We start from the raw sequence: 9,069 nt of genomic DNA, 5'->3' as shown, positions 1-9,069 counted from the left end.
TGTTTTTTGTTATTTTGTGTTTTGTGTTCATTTCCCCCAATAAGTTGGTTTTAATTCGTTATTTGAACTGGAGTAGTTTCATGTCGTATCCGACAACGGGAGGCTTTTAACAGATGACGTCCTGATGTTAGCTTTGCTGCTGCTGTTAGCTGTCCCTGTCAGCTGCAGCCACTCATTGCTTTCTAGACATCGTGATTTCCCAAAACTGAATAAATATCACACATAGCAACACAAAACTGCTTTGCTAGCTCAATCATGTTGTAACTAAGACATCCGCTGGAAAAAAATATTTTTTTTCACGGACCATTTAGAGTTAATGAGTCATTACAGACACCGCTAACGGGGCTAACAGCTAGCGGTTAGCCCCGCTAATCTACAATAACCATTCAGTCATTGTGTTTACAGACTTTACCAACATCAGATTAGTCTAAACGGTGATATAGTGACGTGAAAAATGTGAGATATTCATATATATATGTAGCTAAACTCTGCTGGTTTTCTACCCGGAAGTATTTGTTAACAACAAGGCGATTCCCTCCAAAGAGACACTAACAACTCAAAGTACACAGCAAATAAAATTTCTCCAAACATGTTTTTTGTTATTTTAGGTAGTTATTATCACGCTAATGTATGTTCAAGTGTTCATTACCCCCAATAAGTTGGTTTTAATTCTTTATTTGATTCTATAAACACAGTCTGACCATCTCGAGCTTGTTTTATTATTTGATTCTATAAACACAGTCTGACCATCTCGAGCTTGTTTTATGTTGGTACTTCCGGTGACCGGCAGTGTGAATTTGCATATTAGCTAAATATTTAGTTTCACCCAGAACATTTAGATTTAACATTTAACATTTAGATTTAGATTTAGCATTTAGATTTAGATTTAAGATTTAGATTTAGCATTTAGATTTAGATTTAATAGTTAGATTTAAGATTTAGATTTAGATTTAGATTTAATATTTAGATTTAACATTTAACATTTAGGTGCCACATTTAATATTTAGATTTAAATATTTAATATATTTCTAAGATAACAAATATTGCTGTAAATGTGGTAAAAGGTGATGTTAAAAACTTGGGGCACCTTAAGAACGACTATACTCTTTTTGACCTAGGGACCTAAAATGGTCCCTCTCATAAAAGTGTAATAAAAATGCAATAAAGATTTTTTTTTTTTTCACTTTAACTGCATCAAATCTTTTCAACAACTTCAGACCTAACCATAGATATTAAGTTTTTAATTATTATTTTTTTTATATTTTATATGTTCTTATGCCCTTTTTGTCATTAGAACCCCAATTTTTTCAATGTGAAAAACACAAAATATGCAATATTTTCCAAAAATGAGGTGCAAAGTGGGTTATTTGGGATGAGGTTATTACAGTCTTGATTAGGTCAACAACTGATAACAACACTGATTTTGATGCATTTTTATTTTTGGAGCAATGAGAGTTTTTAAAGAGAACATCCACCTTTTGACTTAAGGACCCAAAATGCTCCCTCTCATAAAAGTGTAATAAAAATGCAATAATTTATTTTTTCACTTTCACTGTATCAAATCTTTTCAGTAACTTCAGACCTAACCATTGATATTAAGTTTTTAATTACTTTTTATTATTTTGTATGTTTTTATGCCATTTTTGTAATAAGAGCCCCGATTTTTTCAATGTGAAAAACACAAAATATGCAATATTTTCCAAAAATGAGGTGCAAAGTGGATTATTGGGATGAGGTTATTACAGTCTTGACTAAGTCAATAATTGATAACAACATTGATTTTGATGCATTTTTATTTTTGGAGCAATGAGAGTTTTTAAAGAGAACGTACACCTTTTGCCTTAAGGACCCAAAATGGTCCCTCTCATTAAAGTGTAATAAAAATGCAATAAAGAATTTTTTTTTTCACTTTCACTGCATCAGATCTTTTCAACAACTTCAGACCTAACCATAGATATAAAGTTTTTAATTATTTTTTATTATTTTGTATGTTTTTATGCCCTTTTAAGAGCCCTGATTTTTTCAACGTGAAAAACACAAAATATGCAATATTTTCCAAAAATGAGGTGCAAAGTGGATTATTTGGGATGAGGTTATTACAGTCTTGACTAAGTCAATAATTGATAAGAACACTGATTTTGATGCATTAGTATTTTTGGAGCAATGAGAGTTTATTCGAAAAACGTACACTTTAGTATTAATGGAAAAACCCAGCCACCAAAATGCTGAGGCAGGACTGCAACCTTTATTGCTCAAAAACTAACAGCTGACACTTTATACAAAGGCATTTACATTTTCTGATGCCTTTTTAATACAGTTGCTCTCAAGAACAAATCTCATAACAAGAATCAAAGCACAAACATTACGGAAACGCATTCCAAATCAAATACTGAAGTGCATACAACACGCACAAACCATAAGATAAATGCACTTCTAAACAACAAACAATCAAATATCATAACGACAAATGTGCAGCAAGATGCTCTACAGAGCATTGTGAGGTGCATTTTACACCCAGGTGCTCCACATTTAGAGCACTGCCATTTCACCCTTTTGCGCTGTGGGCACACTCTGCACTGATGACGCTTTTTGGAGGGCCCTGGCTGTGGCTCCTCCTGCTCCTCCTCCTCCTTCTTCTGATCACTGACCTGGGCCCGGGCTTGCAGGATCAGGCTGACTGAAGATGGTGCTCTTGGCAAACGGCTCCTGTTTGCCATGGCTGGGGCGATAAGGGCTCTGCCAACCTGCTCCAGGAACAGACGCCGCCTGAAGGACTTGGCACTGTTCCAGGTGGGGTTGACAGAGGTAAACAAGACATATGCGTTGTAACATGATATGTCTATCAGGTGATAGAAGAGACACATGGGCCACCTGCGCGTTTGCAGACGGCAGAAGTAGGTGCCACAAGCCTGCAAAAGAAAAAGAAATGATGGGATGACATGAATACATTTATACACATCCTTCTTATTATTTTTGATAAATACAAAAATACAATAAAATTAAGTAAATGGTCTATGGCTATATCAGACAATCATACATAATGAGTAACAGTAAATTAACTGGCAAATAATGGATGTATAAGTGTGCTCACCTGGTCTAGGTGGTCCACGGCCCCTTTGCATGCGTTGTAATCCAGGATGACCTGGGGTTTTCGTTTTCCAGATTCCTGGACCTGTGGCTCCCGGTGTCTTGAGCTCAAGACAAGGACATTTTTGCCTTTCTTCGGGACATAAGACACAGCCATCCTGTTGCTGGTGAACGCAAACACAGAGGAAAGCATCTCTGTGTTTGATGTCGAGCAGCTGCCGGGGAGCTCAGGTTTATTGGACCTAACTGTCCCCACCAGGGCCATCCTCCTCCTCTGTAACTCCTCAGCAAGAGGAAAAGATATAAAAAAAAATTGTCTGTGGTGACAGTGTGGCCCTCAAGCTCATCTGTGAGGTCAAGTACCACCCGCATCCCTTGGTTGAGCTCTCTCAGTGTTGAGGCAGCCCTCCCTGTATACACCTGGAGCCTCCATGCATACAAGGTCTGCACATCACAGAGAGCCCAAATCTTCAACCCCATACTTCGCAGGCTTGGAAGAGCAAGAGCCTCCTCAAGTTTAAAACTTCTCCTCATGGCTGTCTGCTAGAAAAATGACCAGCCAGACAAGGCTGCAAACTATTCTCACAGACTTCAAACATGCACCTGTGCAAGCATGCTACCACTCATCCAATAGGAGAGAGGAGGCTCTCTTTTGATCAAGAATAAACATCAACAGAGCCCCTTGTACCTTAGATGACCCTCACTCACACAGACACGCGCACTTTAGATGACCCTCACTCACACAGACACACGCACCTTAGATGACCCTCACTCACACAGACACACGCACACACATGCAGATACAGACACACGCACACACAGACACAGGGAATCACAGAACCAAAGTCATGCCTGTCTGTCACAAGCTGACCAGAATAGAGAGGGTCTACAAACACACAAACACACAGACAGACACACAGACACACACACACGCACCCACACACTCACTCACACAACCAAATGTTTGCCATATTTTCATACAATTAACGTTTAAATAGACAGATATATTGAGAATTTAAAAAAAAAAATATAAGAAAAAAGGACTATTTTAGTCCTAAACTGCCCCAAGGGTTGTTTGAAGCTAAATGTGGCAAAATGTTGATGTTACTTTCAGTGTGAGCCACTTTACAAACAGCACCCCATAATAGAGTGGTGAGTAGAGGAGGTGAAATGAGGATATAATTTAGAAGTTACAATACAATACAATGAAGTTAACAGCACACTATAGAAAGGAAGATGGCTATTTTGTGATAGCTGTTGATATGTATTTAGAGCAAAACTTAACTGTATGTAAACAAAAACCTGCCCAGATAACACACATACATCTGGCCCCGATGTCGGCCCTTTGTATCAAGTTTAGATCGTTAAGACGTAGCAGGGAGAGCGTTTGGTCATTGCCAATACAGACCTACCAACCTTGGAGAATATTTTTAAGTACACATGCGAGCGTGGTTTGCGCGCGAGCTGAAAATTTGCAAGCGCGCAAACTGCACGAGCTGAAATTTTTAGCACATCAAAGTCTCACTTAGATACCCAAAGCTGGAAACGCTGACCACCAGCGGCAAAGATATTGTTTGAACATTGGCATTTTTGAGCATCAAACAATTAGGCTATTCCGGCATTCTACTGAACTTCTATGCAACAATTTGTGTTTATTCTGCATCAATTTGTGTTGGAACTATATTTATGTTAACAAAAAGTGGAAGGAAAGGTCCCGCACACTGTCCTCACTGGTAAATACAAAAATGTATTTCCAGATAAATGTTTCAGAACAAAGTTCCTTCGTCTGACTACAGTGTGCGGGACCTTTCCTTCCTTTACCTGCAAGCTTGATGCTTTGTCCTAAGCACCAGCCATAAAATGTTTTACGGTGTGCATTAGCCTTTTTTGTCTGTAAACAAAAAGACAAAATTCTGGCCCAACTGATAGTACTGCATTCTACTGATGCACCAATGTGTGCCCATTCTGCATCAATTTATAGGTGGTGAGTATTTTATGCAAAAGATGCACCCTTGGGAGTAAACTGTACACTACAGACAACTCACCTACTTTCTCTTCCTCTCTCCCACTGCTCCTCCTCACTTACCTTTCTCCACACCCCCTATGTAGCCCAAACAGAATGGTATCACCCTGTCAATGCCATTACTTTTCTGAGTGGTTCCTATGAAGTACTAACCTCTGTAATTATTTTCACTTGGGTCAGCTTAAAGATATGTAAAAGATGTACCCTTGAGTCAAGTGTCTTAAATCATGTTCTTTAGAATAATCCCTTTCATGAAATTTGTGACAGAGACTGTTAACTCAACTACACCGCTTTCCTGTGCTCCTGCCACTGTCTGGCTCTTTTTAACTGGAAGAACAAAAAACCCACAGATTTTAGCCCTTCACAGGACCGTGTTTTGCATTAGCTTCACTCCTGCCAAAACAATGTCCTTTCAACCACTGTTAACTTTGACGGTAAAAAAAATCAGAGAGTCTCTTTAAGAATGGTGCTCGTGTTTACAAGTGTCAGAAAAACATTTCAAAGGCACTTACCAAAGCATAAGGGTCTATTCTAAAATGATGGCTAACGTTAACGCAAGCTAGCTAGCGAGAAAACAATACAGCTAACGTTAGCTAGCTAACTTAATGGACATCTTACCACCACCTCACTGACTTGGCTAACGTTACATTTCAATAAACACACAGATCATCAAATAATTGAGATTAACGTTATATCAACAAGACGAGATAGGCCTAATCATTATATATTATAATAATTCTCTGTACACTTACCATCTCTCACTGTAGCTAGAGCCCCACGAAACACCAGTCGTGCTCTCGTTGACAAAACATAGGCTGCAGGACACTACCAGGAGGATCACTTTGTTTCAGAGTTTAGGGCAAGTTTTGACCAATGTTCTGTTGAGGTGAAACGCTAGGCTATGCGAAAAAAACACCAATTCACATCTGATCTAATTCAAGGGGTGTATAGGCTACAGTAAAATAGCCAACCAGACACTTTATTTTTTGTGTATTTTCAGCGAACTTCTCGTACCTGCACACTTTGGGTAAGAAATGCGTGCTTTGTACGCAGGATGCGTGCACGTTGGTAGACTTGCCAATATGTCGTCGAGACGTCAGCCTTTAATCTAAAATGACCACCAGACGACGTTCAAACAATCAATAAAAGAAGCTGCACTCAGTGTGGGCTCCTTATATCTATATTAATATCTATATTAATATTCATATGCTTCATTAACTACGACCTTTATTCATTGAGGTCGGACCTTTCAAACTGCAAATATTTCACCATCCAATGTGAGAAATCAATGCTAACATTCAAAAATAGCTTACTGTTACCCTATTTTGTGTGTAAGTGTGCACAATGAAGAGACAAATGTCAATTTGAGAAACTTTAATTTTCAAATTTCCACAAACAATATCTGATGGCCAGTCACACTTGCCACCACAGACTTTTATGTTGCAGTCTGCTGGGGAGGCAGTCTAGGACAAAAGCAGGCATATTTTAGTTGTACTGACATTATTCATTCATGACATCTGTAACCTAAAACATGGGCTATATGTTGCTGATACCTGATTATTTACCCTTGTGGAATTAATAAATATATATAGAAGATCTCCCATTGTGACTTTTCCCTTCATTCAGGATTCGTACACATTTTACAAGGTCAAATTCAAGCACTTTTTAAGCACTTTCAAGGGACATTCTCAAATTTTTCCAGCACCTTATTGCTGGGGTAAATTACATATTTACAGGAATACATATACTCATGATTATTTTTTTCACTTTTTTATCACAGTGATTTACATTGTATTACACTATAAACATCTAAAATTATGAAAGGAGAGGCTCAGCGGAACCCAGGCAGAAAAAGTCTCCAAATAAAGTTCTCTTACTGATGTTATTTCTCCTTGTAATAAGCAAACTATTCTGCACTTAAACTAAAATTCAAGCATTTTTAAGGATTTTAAGCACCCGTATGAACCCTGCTTCATTTCACCATTTACAATTTCAAAATCAAAGAATGGGAAATTGTCATCACACCCACAACCAATGTCACCAATCAACACATCAAAAAAGCAGGTGGGGATGAGAGGGGGTTCATCTCATCACTCATAATAACACCTAGTAGGACTTACACAATAGAATTTCATGGACTGGTCATGATTTTATGCCAGTCTTCTGTCCTCTCCCACACCAATTTAATTGGGTGGCTAGTTCAGGTGCTAAGACCTTCCTGCACACTCGCCACACTGTTTTTTTAACAGTTCCCCCCAGCTTTGCGATCCATGAGGAAAATAAGAGTACAAGAGTAAGAGAGTGTTACCAAGGATAATCTAAATCCATGTCTTTCACATGTGCTTGTTACTCTGGAACACATCACTTCAATCATCTTAACTGGATTTGTGCAGCCCAGCACAGCACAATGAACTCATGTACTCCAGATGGAAATATTTCAACTTTTTAAAAACATTGTTGTGCAGCTGATAGTTCTAGTAAAACCTAAAAACTACACTCTCTGCTCTTTGAAAGCTTCATTGGCTGCTTTTAAGCCAGAGAGAGCCCAATTTTATCAGTGACTGAGAGTTATTCATGACTGATTTGTGGTTTAGAAATGTTTTACATAGACTGATTATGGTTGGATACTGTGACACAGAATATGAGCAGTATGTAAGGGTTAAAGACGTACCACGTGTTTCTTAAAATCCTTGTCCCTAGGAAGATGTTCATCAAAATTATTTAGCTCCTCTATGGGGAGTCTTTGGCCATTTTCATTGGACTGGGGTTGTTGGTCTTGAACTGTGTTCGTACTGAGTGACTGTACAATTGCTGTTAAATGGTCCACCTTGAGGTGAAGTTCCCCCAGCTGTTCCAGGATCAAAACAGTGACAATCCCATTACAGATTGATCACAGCAGTTTATTGACATCAACAGAAAGATGTGGCCAAATATACCTGTGCAGTTACTTGGAATGAGTTGCTGGGTGTTAGAAAGGCATGATCTTGGAACTAGGGAAAGCAGAATACAGATACAAGTGTTTCTCGACACAAGTATACAAATGTGGTTGTTGATGTGTTCCTGCTTGTGTTATACCCATTTCACATATTCCCCCTCCTGAATGCATTTCTCACACCCTGAGAAGCCTGTGTGTCCTTTAACATTCTTCAAAAATGCTTGGGCTGGAGCATCACAGACCATGGAGCACAGTTGGAGCCTCATGGTGATTCCTTGGAATGTAGATCCCTTCTCCAACTCAAGGACTTCAGCTACAAAATCTTCCAGGTAGTCATTGAGTGATGGTTTCTGTGTACTACAAAAAAGTGCAATTACAAATAGCTGATGCTGGGGGAGGTTCTTGATGACTCCAAGAATAGGCAAGAATTGAGTGGAGGAACTTTTAAAAACTGGCAACCCATCAACATTCACTTGAAGTTCTAGGCATACACCACTGGCCAAGTTGCACATATTTCCCATAGATATTTCCCTCCAAAGTGGTCATCATCGACTTCAGGATTCCAAAGTAGTGATCTCCCGCCAGCCTTTTCCTGGACTACCACTGACTCTGACCTTGCAGTCCCCAGTAGTGTTCTTGCATCAGCTGGCTGTGATGGATGATGATACTTTAGAATTTTCAACAATTTATTCAGTGAACTGTGTGTTATATTTTCTTCCAATGCCCAGGTTACTAAATGACTTTCCAAATGATCTCCCTCTTCTTCACTATCCACGCTGTTGGTATCAGAATCTTAAGAGTCATAAAACTCCTCAGGCTCAGATAAGATGCTTCACAATCCACAAAGTCCTCCTCAACATCAATTGGAAATTCATTGCAGGTGTCAGCAAATACATTGTCAGCACTAGTGCCACAAACAAAACTGGAATGGATGGTCTCCAGCTGCTGATTAACCCTTACCCTGGATTTCACTTCAGTATCCAGTAGGTGGATGTATTTGCCATACTTCAAACACAAGGAGATA

The sequence above is a fragment of the Epinephelus moara genome, chromosome 6 (genome assembly GCF_006386435.1).
Source record: "Epinephelus moara isolate mb chromosome 6, YSFRI_EMoa_1.0, whole genome shotgun sequence".
NCBI lineage: Eukaryota > Metazoa > Chordata > Actinopteri > Perciformes > Serranidae > Epinephelus > Epinephelus moara.
The sequence above is the reverse complement of the archived record's forward strand: the minus strand, read 5'-3'. Positions refer to the sequence as shown.